Genomic DNA, 16,866 nt, shown 5'->3' on the forward strand with positions numbered 1-16,866 from the left:
CTCGCCTCGTGATGTTTTCCTTCAAGTTCAAATAAACATAAACCAAAGATAGAGGAGGGACATTTACCATACTGTAACTTTGAAACTATTTGTTCCTGTCATTCAGGGAAGTAAAAGTTTCTGTAATCAATAAAGGGGGAAATCTGCTGTTGCTGTTAAAGGAACTTTAGTCATATTAGTGCTATAACAGCAGCTACTCAGAGACTGAAACCTGAGAGCAGAGCAGGTGCAGCACACATATCCCTGATAAAACAGGCTCTACACTGTGACCATGAGAGTGGAAACTTTGAATGTCAAATGTGCATGCAAAGTTTCCGCTCTCATGTTTCCTCTGATGACTCTGTGAAGTCTGTGAGTAAAAACCACCAAATGAGTTTAAAGGAAGCTGTTTGAGAGTCAGGGGACTTCACTGGTTATTGTCAGTTATTATGAAATAAAACTCCAAGAGAGGGAAAAAGAAAGTTATGCAGTAAGTTTTGTTTCACAAGAATCGAGAGAGAGAGAAAGAGCGAGAGAGAAGACCACGCCCACCAGCAGTTTGTTTATCAGTGGAAAGTTTTCACAATTTGTCCTGGTATTTTACTTGTTCAAGGCATTTTAATGACATAAAGATCATTGTCCATGAATCAAATGGATAAACAGAAGGTTTTTCTCTGTTTAATATGCAAATAAAAGTGAATTACTTAAAACAAATGACCTCATTACAAATGAACCAGCTGGAGCTTTGGGGCCCTCTGGAGGTCTGCTTTACACACTGAGGCTGAACAGGACACGTATCTATTCATGGACTTCTAATATAAGACAAGTGGAGTGTCTGAACATGTGTATGAAATATCAAGAAGCATTCATCAGCGCTGACTCTCACACACACCCTGTAATCCTGCCTTATCATAACCTGAATTCAGTTCAGCCCTTTCTTGGAAAGGTATAACCTTCATTTGTATGTTTGTCCTCACAGAGCAGATATAGAAAAACAGCTTTGAACACGTTCCTGGATTCATCTGCAGCAGGAGCTGAAGCTGGCTGGGCTGTTACTGTGGGAGCTGGAATTCAAAGAACTGAGAAACACGTGTCCTGTACATGTTACTGTTAATCTGGATAATTTTCATTTATATAATTGGTGTGAGTGTTTATAATATTTAGTGTCTGCTGGCTCTTTGCAGAGGGCACAGCAGAAACAAGCTCATTTTCTGTTTAATAATCAGGGATTGTTTTACTTCTCTGATGTTTATTGATCCACTGTAATGTAGATGTTTTTGCTCTCTATCAGCTCATATTTACAATTTTTGTCATTTTCGTTTTTTTCCTCTCATTAAAGGTCAGAGGTCACAGTGAACACCTCCATGTGTTGTTGGTCTGACAGAATCTCCTGTGCTGCCACCTGCTGGTGATGAACCATCAGAGGGCTTCATACACCAATCACTATAAGCATGTTTTTCAATTATAACCTTAATGACGTAAACTACACAGACACACAAAACAGAAAAACAAAACAAAAAACAAAAAACCTACATGAATAAACAGGGTCTGAAAGATGTCAAGGACTTTTTACTGAATGGAAACTTATTACTATTCACATCGTGTGAACAGAATCTGAAGCTCGGTGATGTATTTTGTTCATGTTTAACCTGTTTGTGTATTATAAGTGTTTCAGTTTCACTCAATGTTTCAACGTCATGCATTTTTCTCCTCTAATAACAGGATCAGACGAGTTACTGAAAAGCTGTTGTACTCTAAAAGCCAACAATGGGACACAGATGTATCTTTCTTTTTCAACAGTGGGTTTCCTATGAGCTTCTATGACGTATTTGTCACGTATTTTGTCTCCGTGATACTGCAGGCTGACTCAGAGGTGACGTGAACTCATACGTTTGATGTCACACATATTTGCTTCAGGTGATGCTGCCTCAGTAACTAAGTAGACTCAATAACAGATCCAAGATGAACATGATTTCTTATCAGAAAAAGGATATGAGCAGAAACACACCTCAGGTGACCAGCAGAGGGAGAGTAATCCTCTGACCAGGTGAGCATGCATATTTAAAGAAACAAAAGAAATCTGATGTCAGACTGAGATGCCATCTGTTACTCTCTGACTCTGAGCTCTGGACTCAGACTAAAAAGACTGCATCATGTCTGGGTGTGTGCTGAATCATCAGGATTAATAACATGCCAGAAAACTGAAGAATACCTGAGGGCCTCATTGTAGCTCACCTGGTCCCTTTACCTGAATAGCATCCCCCATAAACTGATGTCAAATGGTAAGACTGGTGCATAAAGATTCAGTGTCTGACACTCTGCTGAATGGGTCCCTCACAATGCTCAAACACAGAGCCTCCTTTCATGAACAGGGTTCTTATTTTGAACCAAGCTGCACAGAAGTGACATTTGACTATTTTTTTCTCTAAAAACATGATCATTGATCGATTATTAATTACCTAAGTGTGAATGGGAGACATATCACATGACTTATTTATACTCAGTTTGTGTGATTGTTTTTGTTTACTGATGATTTGTAAAATTATTGAAATTACTTTTTAATGAAAGTATCAGTAACGACTGGTTGAAAGTAAGAAAGTCATATTCATATTGTCATATTTTTCTACTCCTGTATGTGGATTCATCGTAAAGAATTTGAGGACGACACTGAGATAAGCAGCAAATATAGGCTTCCTCACATCTCACAGGAGGATGAGGTGCATTTTGTTTTATGTATTTAATGTTCTAGTTTAGTTTAGTTTACAGTACACCTGTTTAACTTGCTGATGTAAAGCACATTACTCCATCTACAGTTCAGATGCTGTGTGGTTGTGCCAGCTCCAGGCTGAAATCTGAGACTTTTTTTTTATTGGATTTAGGTTTGGACATTTTTTTCATTTGTTAGGCAGTGAAGAAGGGGCAAAGGGCAATAATGTTCACCATGGACTGATATAAATCAGCACAAATTGTTACATAAAAATTCAGTTGGGCCCTCTGTTCAATGTGTCCGATACAACTGTAAAAACCAGCCTCTGTCCGTTAAACAGCTTCTCTTATTATCATGAAAAGTCTCTAAAACATGTTTTAGAGAAAACTCACTTTCTCTGCATGAACCTGGTTGTGTGTCACTGTCCACGTTGTGTGCATTACACATTCTTTGAACTTTTATTTTGTGGTAAAAAAACCCAAAACAAAATAGATGAATGCTGCACTTTGTGTGCAGTTTCTTTTTATCATTACTCCCTCTGAAACAGCAAACAGCTATGACCCTGTGAGACCGCTGAAGGTGATGCAACATCTGTCTATGTGCTAGAAAAACAACCCAGTATGTGTTGACTGGAGTAGACGGAGCTGGATAACATGCAGTGACTGTTTTCAAAGACAATCTCTGCAGGCATGGACGTGCACACTTAGGTCCGTTGAGATTGCCTTAGGGGAGAGTCTCTGATTGGCTGAAGCTGCATGAATGTTTGCAATGATTGGCCAACTGAAAAAAAAAAAAAACCCACACCCTCAACTGTACATTCAAGTCATTTATTTCAGTGCAGCTGTAATACTGCAAACACACACAACATGTAATTAAATAAATAACATATGCTGCACAGAGATGTGCAGGACTGTATTTAGCAGCCAGCCGTCATCTCTGGTCAGACTGGATCAGCTGTTTGGAAGACGTCGTTGACTTCAGTGCGGAGTAGATGACCCCTGGCTCTGGTGAAGGATCTGAACACAAACACACAGATTAAAGAAACTTTTAGATTTCAGGTGATAAAAACTTCTGGGACACATCAAACAACAAAGTGCACAAGTAACATTTTCCACAAAGAAAACATCCACTGACCCAAGTGTAACAGAGCCGGGACACTTTTAGTCTCTCTGTAAGATCACATAAATCCTCACAAAGATCAAGACAATGTTTGACAACTGTTCACTTTGAATTTGATACAGTCAATCATAATATTCCTTTAAAGAGACTCAGATTCGTTAGCTTTGACTCGAATAAACTGTTTTCACAGGCCCAGGATGCTGGGGGTTTCCCATGATGCACTGAGAGTGACTTATTCACTCACTATGTGTGTATAAACCTCTCTGCACTTAATTATCAGTTATTATTAATCTTTGACTTTCTTCCACAGCGTGTCTTTTTTCCTGTCTCCCTTTCCTGTCTGATTGTTGCTGTTTTCTCTGTGTTATCGCAGGTTTTTTACTTTGCAATATAAAACGTCTTGAGGCGACTGTTGTTGTGATTCAGCACTATATAAATAAAACTTAATTGAAATTTTATTATATAGCTCTGAGTTAAAGTCATTATAAGTCTAAGAATATAAAACTTTTACAGTGACTATTACACTCTGTGTCATGAATGCAGTTCTAACATCTGTACCAAATCAAACCCTTGAAAATTCAGTGGAGCACTTTAAGGACGTGTTGGATTCACATCATCAATGTACAGCAGCTGTGTGATGCTATCATCTCTATATGGATGAAAACCTCAGAGGAATGTTGTTGAGCACCATGCCGAGTCTATGCCATGAAGGATTAAGACAACAAGGCATACCTAATAAAGTGGCCAGTAAGTGCACTGCATAAAAATATAGGTGTCACATAATGATATGAGCCAGTAGGTGGCAGCAGAGGAACTTTAGTTTGCTTAACAAATGACTGTTTTTATCTGACCTTTGACCTTTATCCTGACACCAATAATGAGTCTGGCCCAAGCTCGGCCCCCTTCAGCAGGCTCATGTCAGAGATTTTTGGCTCCTCAGTCTTATTCATATCTATCTATTCACATCTTATTCTTATTTCAGATGCCAACAGACTTAGTAACTGATCCACAAGGCCAATAACGTTGTGGTGATGTGTTTATGTTTTCTGGGGGCTTTTGCCCCCTGGTTGTCATGATCCTGGGTCTTTGACTCAGGTTTCTAAGTTTATTAACTTGTTTATTTTTGTAATATACTGGGATTCTGGTGTGTCAGAGAGGCAGATGATGTCCAAGATAAGTAGAATGCTGGACGATACCTCCTGTAGAGGCTAAGCCTACGCTTGAAGCCACTGAGGTGGTCGTTAACGGGGGTGACGCGATGTCACTGGTATGTATGAATTAATTAAACAGTCCAATAACTCCAGCAGTACTTATCTTGTCCTTTTTTGGTCTTTATTCCAATATCATCTTAACATAACAGCGCAGCGGTCACAAACTGTTTGCCTTCTTACAATTAACGAGTCGCGACACACCTAACGCCGATTACGTGCATCTAACTTAAATACCTTTAGACAATTGCCTTCAGTTGACCCCAAAGATAAAAGTCTAAGGGGGTCAGATCGGGAGACCTTGGGGGCCATTCAACTGGCCCACGACGACCAATCCACTTTCCAGGAAACTGTTCATCTAGGAATGCTCGGACCTGGCACACATAATGTGGTGGTGCACCATCTTGCTGGAAAAACTCAGGGAATGTGCCAGCTTCAGTGCATAAAGAGGGAAACACATCATCATGTAGCAATTTCAAATATCCAGTGGCCTTGAGGTTTCCATTGATGAAGAATGGACCCACTATCGTTGTACCCCATATACCACACCAAACCATCACTTTTGTTGTTCCAACAGTCTTGGAGGGATCCATCCAATGTGGGTTAGTGTAAGACCAATAGCAGTGGTTTTGTTTGTTAACTTCACCATCCACATAAAAGTTTGCCTCATCACTGAACAAAATCTTCTGTGTGAACTGAGGGTCCTGTTCCAATTTTTGTTTTGCCCATTCTGCAAATTCTGTGCGCCGATCTGGGTCATCCTCGTTGAGATGCTGCAGTAGCTGCAGTTTGTAAGGGTGCCATTTGTGAGTAGCTAATATCCGCCGAAGGGATGTTCGACTAATGCCACTCTCCAGTGACATGCGGCCAGTGCTACGCTGTGGGCTCTTGCTGAATGAAGCTAGGACAGCCACTGATGTTGCTTCATTAGTGACAGTTTTCTTGCGTCCACATTTTGGCAAATCCAACACTGAACCAGTTTCACGAAACTTAGCAAGCAGTTTGCTAACTGTAGCATGGGAGATGGGTGGTCTCGTAGGGTGTCTTGCATTGAAATCTGCTGCAATGGCCTGGTTACTGCGTTCACCAGATATCAACACAATTTCGATCCGCTCCTCACGTGTTAACCTCTTCAACATGTCAATGGCTGTGAACAAAGAGAAACTTGTAAATAACTCATGAAAGAATAAAGTTACGTTGAAACCAAGCACGCCATTATTTTTCTTGTGACATTACCAATAAGTTTGATGTGTCAGATTGATCACTTAAGGGTGCCCCCCCTCAATTTTAACAGCACTCCAGTTTTGTTCGCATCATATTTTAGTATAGTTTCTGAGTTGAGGAGAATAAAAAGATATTTAACATTCGATGTAGCCTCATTGTTGAGTAGAAAGCACAGATTAAATAAAGACGTTTAAATTTAAGAATATCTGAGCAGATGGTGCAAACAGCAAACACCTGCTGCTGAAAACACTGTAGTCCACAGGTTGGAGGACCATGCTGGAACAGACAGCACTGATGCTTTTGTCTGTCACATGTCAGTCTCTTTGGATTTCACACCGCTGAGTTTAAGTACATGAAATGAGCCTCCACCCTTTGCTGCTCCCTGAGCTCAGCTCACATCTGTTATTAGGCCAGTGCAGCAGCTGACTGCATGTTTGAGGCTGAAAGGTTTTTTCCTGTTAGTGATTCCATATTCAGTCACATTCCTGCTCTGTGTGCATGTCTGTCTCTGTAACAGTGACATTCGTGTCCCTGCAGTGCTGATAAATCAGGATGTTTAAGGAGCTGAAGTCAGCGGCAGCAGAAACAGATGGAGCAGCTCAGTCTCACTGTTACAGTCACTTTATCACAATATTCAACTTTAAGGACACTTTCTGCAGACCTGAGGGAAATCCCAGAGATAACACTGTGTCAGGCTGCACACAAGCGAATGTGCATGAATAAGGCAGCTTTTTAAAAAGGCTTTTCTACAGTAAAGAACAGACGGTGACTCACACAGAGTCACCGTCTGTGTGAGTCACCGTCTGTCCAATCCTGACCAGTCTGTATGGCAAATATGCCAAAGCCAAAAGGGGCTTTGAATGATCAGTTGGAGCAGAAAAGCAGTATATATAAAAAAATCAGTATTTGTATTTAGCTCTGATCATCACATGAAACATAGATGAAGAATTTTCTGCAGCATCGACATGCATGCATGTCTGTATGTTCCCTAAGGTGAGTGGGCTGGTCTTAAAGAAACTTTGCATAGACATTACACAGGAAACTGAGAGTGGCAGCATCTATGACTTATACAAATATTTTATACAGATGCTGTATACATCTTTGCATTTCACAGTCTAGTTGAGCAAAGAATGAAATGTCAGATTATAATGATGAGTCACAATATAATGTCCATACCATCATATTATAATGATTGTAGTATAGATGTGTCTGTCTGTGTTCAGTGTGTACTATACGTTTTTTTAAACATAGATAAAAAGAAGTCAAAATTACACGAGGCAGTTAAAGTGACTCAGAATGATCCTAAAATCAGTGGTTGGAGCTCTTCAGAGTCACTAGATGGCAGCACCAGACCGTGCTTTAAGCTGTTGTTAGTGCTTTTTACTGTCTGTGGATGCTGCTGGAATCAGCTACTTACAGTTAGCTGTGAACTGACCAGTTATTGATTGTATATAATTAAAGTGGCTGGAAAGATCCTGGTGACAGTTTAGGATTTACTGACGTGATCACATCTACAGACAGATAATGATTTGGGTTTGAACAGATGATATTCATCCTCATACCTATAATGATAAACATGTAGAGCTCAAACCTCTTCCTACCTCTCTGAGAACCAAGTTAAATTCATGTTTTTACTGAGGAGCGTATAAGCAGGGATTGAAGGAAACCAGAGAGACACTGTATAAAAATCACTAACACAAACTTGAGGCGCTGCTTTGAAAACTGAAGCAAACAAAAAAGCAACAAGTGACGCAACAAGCTTTCACACAGACTGCTGCTAAATGCAAGTCTCACTTTTCCACCTGAACCAGTGTCTAATCTTAATTTATTCTAAATTATGAATGAATGGTTTACTTCACCTTTTTGATGATAAAAACGTATCATATGATGGGTCCCAGTGGTATTTGATATTGCAGAAATTCAAAATAAATTAAAATGAAATCAAATAAATGCACTGCAGCACTGATTGTTTTTACAACACATGTCACCTTGATGAACACTAATTAATTTCTTTGATAATTTTATCAGTAGAAGTTTTTCTCTTTCAGAAACATATTATTCATGTTAGAGTGCATTTGTTATGGCCGCACAATCTGACCCCAATTTTGACTGAATTGAAACCGAGATCATCATCATCACACTGAATGAGGACAGATGTCCTCACTATGTGTCCTGTGCAAGCACAACCACAGATATCAACAATGCAGTAAATAAGATGCATCTGAAAAATATCTGTTGATGGAGACATATTTATTTTAAACAGCATCTAAAGTCTCACATATTTCATTTCCTTCAATCTAAACTTACTGTACACAGACACATACAAGCTTCTCAAGCTTCTGTGTGAAGTTTCCAGCCACTGAGTGATGTTAGCGCATCTCTCAGTCTGAGGTTGTGGTTTTACTGATATTTGTTGTTTTCTATCTGCTCTGTGGAGACATGTGCATGGGTTAGCCACAGCAACTCATGTTTTCCATCAGAGAGCTTCATGAAACCCACAGAACCACACGAGAAGAACAACAAGTCTGACCAAAGTTTATTGATCCTGCACAAAAAAACAGATTTCTGCTGTGGAGACGACAGCAGGGTCCCACAACTTACTGATTATTTTAAATACATTGTATTATGTTTATTTATCAGTTATAGACTATATAATATATAGCATATACATGCAGTATAATGTTTCTGTTTTGGCCTTACAGACATAGAGAGGCAGTGTGACAAAAATACATTTACTTTTTTTTTAATTTTTGAGCTTCTTTACAAAAATGTCTCATCACCCATTCAGTTTTCTTTGTCTGTCTGCAGTTTTGTGAGTGCATTTGATGAAGAGATGAAACAAAATACATACACATCTGTTTTATACTGACAGCCCTCTGCTCTGAGGGCCTGTGTGGACCAGCAGCTGGTTGTTAGGTTGGACTAGCAGATTTCTTCAGTGAGGAGTAGACAACATTTGGATTTGATGGAAGCTCTGAAAACACAAGAACACACAGTTCAAACAATATGAATATGTCTTTTAAACTCACAGATATGGGCAACTTAGAATCATTAACCTAATCCCACTAACTTGCATGTACCCATGGAGACACAAACTCCACACAGAAATGGCCTTGCCTGATGATGGATTTGAACTTAGCAACTTCTTGCTTTGAGGCAACAGTGATAAACACTGCACCATCAAACTGTCAATCCAAACTAAAAAAAAAAGTAGGAAAGCTGATTGATATCAAATTTTCTTTACTTTTTTGTCCTTCACAGGTTAAGCCACAATAAATAGAGATAGCATACATGTGGTGTGTGTGGCTGTCTTGCTGTTCTGTCTTCTGTGTTTCAAATTGCATGTGATATTGTGATATCGCAAATCCAGGCAACTAAGCACTCTTGCTATACATGAATAAATTTAACTAGTTTTAAGTTGTTGAAAGCAGATCCTACATGATTTAATTATGTTCACCATAGAAACATAAAAGTTATTTTGTTCAAATTACATGTTTGTCTCTTGTAAATGTAACAACCACACAATGTCACTTTTAGTGTAGAAGGGAAATGTTTCCTTAAATATTTAAGTTCCTTCCCCTAAAAATGATCATTCTAGATATTAATGTTCCCCTTCAATTTTTCAAAAAAAAAAAATCCGTTAAAGTGATAAACATAGAAACTCCTCTCCTATTTGCTGATCCTAGCTGTGTTTCCACACAAAGCAAAACCTGTAGCTGATCTCAGGAGAAGTGAAAGTAGATCCAGTGGAAGCTTGTCTAGCATGATAATCTTCTATCAAAGACTAGAGGCTTATCCACAACGTGCAAACAATCAGTAAAAGCAGCTGACATCTTAGCTCCAGCCATTGTTAACAGTAAATTGTAAACAGTGGGCACGCCTGTGAAATGAACATGCTACAGTCTCTATGGGAGGCAAACTTGCTTCCAACAACAAGCAATTGCATAAGATGGCATTAATGTAAAGGATGGATGCAAATACATGAGAAGGTTGTCTGAGCTGAAAGCAGAGAGATCACTTTAACTTTAGTTTTTATTGATATTTTTTATTGACTAGACCTTCCTTATTCTGACAGACACACAGCACACAAAACAATACCTCTGCTCCGGTTGGTTGGCTGCAGGTGGTGATGTAATATTTTGAGGTCACTGTATGTGATGTCATCACCTCCAGATTTCCGTCCACTGGCTGAAATGAACCAAAATAAATTTATGGATATATCTAGATGACTACATAATAAATTTCATTGGGCATTTAAGAATGTTGGTCTTCCTTCTTTTTCTTGTCTGCAATTATATATAAGCTGTGTGTTTATGTGTGCATGTATGTATGCTTTTTGGTGCACACATACATATACAGACGAATAGAAAAAAAATAGTTTTGCTTTGGTTTCTTTTATGTGTAAACACAACACTGGTTCATTTCTTAAGTTAGGTGATTTTTTTTGTACTTTAATGATTGTTAAGTGGTTTAACAAAATAACAAAAATAGAAATTTACCTCTGAAAATGGAAACTAGAAGGACTGGGAATGTTGGGAACTCTTTAGGGATCCTGGAGAACTATTGCTCAAGACAACTTTAATGTATTACAAGAAAAGAATTTCTTATTTTGTATCTCTTTTAGGTGTTTTGATCCTTCAGGCCCTTAATTTTTTTTTTTAAGATTGTAATTCTGTTTTGTTCCATGTTATCTTAAAAACACGTATTAAAATTATAAAATACACAATTAGCCCATTCCAAGCTCCTTCAGTTCCCAGTTAATACAGTCCAAATTCTTACAGCTCAAAAAATCCATCTCTGTGGTTCTCTGTGTCTGTATAGGAGCTCGGAAAGAAAGTGACTGACTTCATCACATTTCTTGACCTCTCTTCTTCTTCAGTTCTAAAGCCAAATTGTGGAGAGTCCCAAGTATTTAATCACTAGTGGGAGTATTCCCACTGACCCACTATTGATCATGTGCCTCATCACAGGTAATGTCTCACAATGGTTTCACTCTAAACCTCTGCTGATACTGACCCACAGCCTGATGACAGATAAATATTTGTCAGTGAAAGCTCAAGTTGCGATTCCCTGATGGGCGCAAATGACCATCATATGACCAGATGAAGAATAAAAACAGACCAAACTTTAGCCCTCGGATTTCTAATTATGAAAAAGTCCTGGTGCTAAGCTTAATGTCCAGGCTGAAAGTTGACCCAAGACTCAAACCTAGAGCTAGAAACATTCACGTCATTGTGATGTCACTTTGAATGTGATTAAAATGTGTCCACGTGAAAACAACAGTTGGCAAGAAATTCTTCTTTTAAAAAAGTTCTGCTGGAAAAAAGTGAATGCATCTTGCTTCAGTTCTATCAGTTTATCTTTAGACTTTAGAATTTGTTGGCTGTGGTTGTCTCGTGGCTCCACCCGTGTGCATAAGGATCAATAATCTATTAACTCTACTTTATAGTCACCATATTAGTTGTTGCATGCACTAACGATGACGTTACCACAGGCCTGTCACTGTTTATACTGGTGCTTCAGGTGAGCCAGAAGAAAACAAAATAAATCTCTATAAAAACTAGTGCGACTCATGTCTTCAACCTGGGTGCATCTGCATGCTCCAGGTTACAAAAATTAAAAAGGTATATAATGTCAATGCTTAATGAGGAACAGTGTCTAACAGGACATGAGTGCTGGAAGTGAAACATATAAAGTGCTGTCAGTATACAGGATGTGTGTCAAAAGAAGTTATTTCCCAGTAAGCATCATGATCAGATTTCTTAGAAACTGTCAGCAGGTTTCAGAGGCCCTGTGGTCATCTTTCCTGTTTCATTTTACCAGAGAGTACCGTATAGACCAATACTTCATCACTACATATACACACTGTCATCGGGACTATGATGAGAAATCAAACTTTAAAACTTTTTAAACAAAACTGTACTGCAGCTCTGTGGTCATCCAGTTTCCTGTTTCTGATGAAACACTTTAACTGAGTTCACGGCTCAAAAAGCATTTCAGAAACAGGAGGCTATAAATATGTAAATATAGATGTTTAAAATTCAGGTGTTAATGCAAAATGTTTCTTTTATGAAGATTGTAACTGTAATAGTGTATAGTATAATGCTTAAGTTTACTCTCAGACATATAGACCAACCTTTTTTGTGATGCTCTGCTAAAAAAAAGAATAACTTCTAACTTTATCAGAATACATCACTCTTATTGCCTGTTTATGCCCTGTGCTTATCTTCAACGTCATGCTGCTCTGTTGTATCTTTCAAGTCTTTCTGATTCTGATTCTGATGGAGCTACAATTCAGGTTCAAGTTATCTGTTATTGTGAATCACCTAAGAGCCATCAAATATATTTAATGCTTTTTTATACAATAACACATACATGATAAATATAATTGATAGCATTTGTGTGAGAAATTATGGTCTTTTAAACATTTCATCTAAGACACCGTTTGATTTAGTGTCAGGACTTAATAATGTCATTTTTAAAGCAGGGTTGCTTTAAATATGATGATATGGACAATTCATAACAGTTCTTACATGTTAAGTGTTCCCTCTAAGCTGAGCGCGTGAGCAATCACACACTGCTGACACAGTCTCCACACAGAAAATCTGCACTGCGCACAAAAACCCTCCAGCCTGAATTGAAATGAAAGTAAACACATGTATTTATTTTAATTTCGCTGGTTGTGTCAGCAGTGTGCGATTGGTCACGCGCTCAGCTTAGAGGGAACTGTTACTTAGTTTTGCCACGTGGCCTCTGACATGCATGTTAAATTAGATCTTGATTTTAACTTGGTCATACATGAGAATCTGTGTTTGTCTTCCTGTGTTTGCCCTGCAATGAGCTCTCAAAACCTTCAACTTTTAAAACAGATGGATGGTCTGAGTCAATTATCAAACCCCATGAATGGTTGCAAGGATGTATCACACAAGCCTGGATGCATATGAGCAGAGGTGTTTCTGAGGTACTCATACAGCCTGCAGCTCATTCATCCCAACAAAAAATCCCTGACTGTGTTCATTTTGGTAAGATCTCCTCTAGTATCTCTAAAAGAAATTAGTAATGTCTATCCTGTATGTATAAAGAAGGATTTCTTGCTTGACCTCTCACCATCCTCCAACACAGGCTGCAACATGTTAGTAACAGCTGAGAGGATCCACTACAGATAATCAAATAGCATCTCAATATTTACAACAAATATCGTCCTTATGAAGGACAAAAACAGGAAGAGACTGAACAGGCTGATCCGAAGGGCCAGCTCTGTTCTAGGATGCCCTCTGGACCCAGTGGAGGTGGTGAGTGACAGGAGAATGGTGGCTAAGCTGTCATCCCTGTTGGACAACATCTCCCACCCCATGCATGAGACTGTGACAGCACTGAGCAGCTCCTTCAGTGGGAGACTGCGGCACCCACGGTGTGGGACGGAGAGATTTCGCAGGTCTTTCCTCCCCACTGCTGTCAGACTCCACAACAAAGACTTCAACTGATCAAACACACACATCCACAAATGTGCAATAACACTAATGTGCAATAATCTTTTCTGGCATCGTTGTATTTTTACTCAGTTGTATAAAGCATTTGTATTCTATTTTTATCGTATTGTATATTTTATTCTATTTTATTCTACTGTATATAGTATTTTATTTTATTCTATTCTGTACAGTTGTGTACTGTATTTATTCTTATTTTATTTTATTCTAATTTTTGCTTCATAACTTTTGCACTGTCCACTTCCTGCTGTGACAAAACAAATTTCCCATGTGTGGGACTAATAAAGGTTATCTTATCTTATCTTATCTTATCTTATCTTATCTTATCTTATCTTATCTTAAACACTTGTTCTGAACCATGATGGAGACAAAGAAGAGCAGCTGTACCTCTGTTCCTTGATCTGTTTTTCTTGTCTTTGATGGTGATTTGTCCATAACTGACGTCTCCAGTTCGCACTGATGAGTAGACTCCAGCTGGATCACACTCTGCACAATAAAACACACAAAGAAGACATCAGTGCAGTAGTCATAGTGGTACTTATCATTACATTAGAAACGACACAAAAAACTATTTAGATTATTTACTTTTTTTTCTGTAAATAGGAATAACACTGTCAAGAAAGAAGAAAACAGAAGTGATACTAAAGGCTATATTTAAAGCAGACGACTGATCACAGCGCTGTTTTAATGAAAACATGCTAAAATCAGGGCATGTGTGTACGTCACACTAACTGCAAAATTTCTGCTAACTACAAAAACTGTGCTGCGCTTCTTCTTTGCAGATATTTACAGGTTTTATAACTTTTGTTGCAAATAGTGATTTTCTATGCTTCTGCCATAACTTCACATTATGCATCATGACGCACAGAAGAGATTAAAAAGTATAAGGGGATGGCCTTACAAGGCTGAATAGACAATACATTTGGTGTCTGTGCTTCAAGTGTTGCTGGAGCTTTCTGTAGATGAGAGTGGAAATCACACTTGTGCATTTGTGTACAGTAACCACAAGTTACATAAAGCTGAAGCATGTGTGCACATAGCTTTGTGAAACTCATAAGGGATAAGTGTCAGCATCACTTGTTTCTGGGGGTGGAAAAACTGTGATGACCTCGCACTTTAATGCATTTCCCTGTTAATTATTTCATGACTTCAGCCCTGTTTAAATAAAGATGCTTAGCTTAAGAATAATTAGTAAACAGTGTCAGACTGATCCAGACAGGAGTCTCAACACCTGCTGGACTCTTCCTCGCATTCTTATCAATGATGAAGACAAAGAAGAGCAGCTGTACCTATTTTCTTTGACTTTCTTTGCTTCTCTTTGATGGTGATTTGCCCATAACTGACGTCTTCAGTTCTCACTGCTGAGTAGACTACAGCTGGATCAGTCTCTGCACAATAAAACACACACATGGAGGACATCACTGCAGACAGTGCAGTCATTTTTATACTACTTTTAATATTTTAAATATGATGCAAAACCAAAAAACTGCAGCGAAACCTGAGCAGTTGAAGTGTTTCATTAGAAACAGGAAACTGGACAACCACATAGCTGCTGTGTTATGTTAACAGACTAACCACAGGCTGAAAAACAGGCAGTCCAGCATGTAAAAAACAACCGTGTGAACAGTTCAGCAGGTGAGCAATGTGAACATTTATAGACTGACTAAGTTTTGGATTCATCACTTAAAAAAATCTAATCTAAGATAAATAATGTGAATTATTATTTGCATGCTAATGTGAAATTAAACCATTAGATATTAATTATAGTTAATTAATAATTATGTGTGTGGAAGGGTGCAGTTTTTGCAATCTATGGTCCACAACCATCAAAACAAGTCTGGTCCCTACAATAACCAGAACACTTTATGATGTTACACCTCTAGTAGTAGGCCTCTGCTATTACACAATATGTTGATCTGGTTTTGTAATAGCAGGTTCTGTCTCCTTATCTCTGCCTTCCTGTCTGTGACCTGAAAAACAATCAGTTTGTCATCTTCAAGTATGTCTCAATTCTTTAAAAGCATCTCAAAGAAAAAGAATGCTGCAGAATGAGCTACTGTTGATGTCACTGATGGCAAATACACAGCCAGCAGAAAAAAAGTCACCAAGTAGCAGTAAAATGAAGGTTTGGGTACAGAGATATTACATGCCCAAAAAACGAGGACAGCTGTCTATCTGAATGCACTGAATAATTCCAATTTTTCTATTAATAGATGCTTTTTTTTTGTTCATGCTACCCTTGTCTGATTTTTACTGCATTAAAAATGTCTTATAGTATGTTTAAAAACAACAAATAAAATAAAATAAATATATAAACACAATATAATACTATTCCCAAGTGAATAGTGCCTGGAGAGTGATGTGCCTTGGCGGAGTTTTGTCCTCTTATTACACAATATTTGGGGTTCAAGTTCTAAGAAACCACCACTGTGTTTATTGATGAAGATAACATCTACAGAGAGGAGCTTTGTTGTGTCCCCTCAATCAAAGACATTAAACCTAGAGGCATATGTCACAGAAATTAAAGACATTCACTAATAAGACTTTCAGAAACTAGTCTTCAACATTTGCCAAGGCTAAAGGTTTTTAATGTGTTTTTAAGATCAGGGTAACCTAGGATTTTACCACCACACACAAGCTTTCTTCCTATGTAATCTATAGAGAGCAGAGAGAGAGTCTTTTAATTACACAGGTCTGAAAAAAACAACAACAACAAATAAATAAATAATGGGATATTTGGGATATTTTTAGTAAATTATATGTTTGAGCTCCATTTCCCTCCATCACATACAGTTTTTTTTTTTTAAATATGACAAGTTTACATAAAAAAATAAGCACAACACCAATAAAAAAATCTATATTTTATATTTTATAACTATGCATATTTTTTTTCAGAAATTCCCTACCTTTCACTATTATTATTTCTTTTTAAATATATATTTCTAGTTAGAGAAATTTCAGAGATTTATCCCTCAAAACTGTAAATACAAAAAAGTTAGACAACATAGTTTCCAACCACTAGAAATTTTTGTGTCTTCATAGTTATATTTTTGAGATACACCATTTTTCTATATATTGCAGGAAAACCGAAAAAAAAAAAATATAATGCAAATTTGCAAAAAAACCTAAACAAAACATGTGT

The sequence above is a fragment of the Oreochromis aureus genome, linkage group 3 (genome assembly GCF_013358895.1).
Source record: "Oreochromis aureus strain Israel breed Guangdong linkage group 3, ZZ_aureus, whole genome shotgun sequence".
Classification (NCBI taxonomy): Eukaryota; Metazoa; Chordata; class Actinopteri; order Cichliformes; family Cichlidae; genus Oreochromis; species Oreochromis aureus.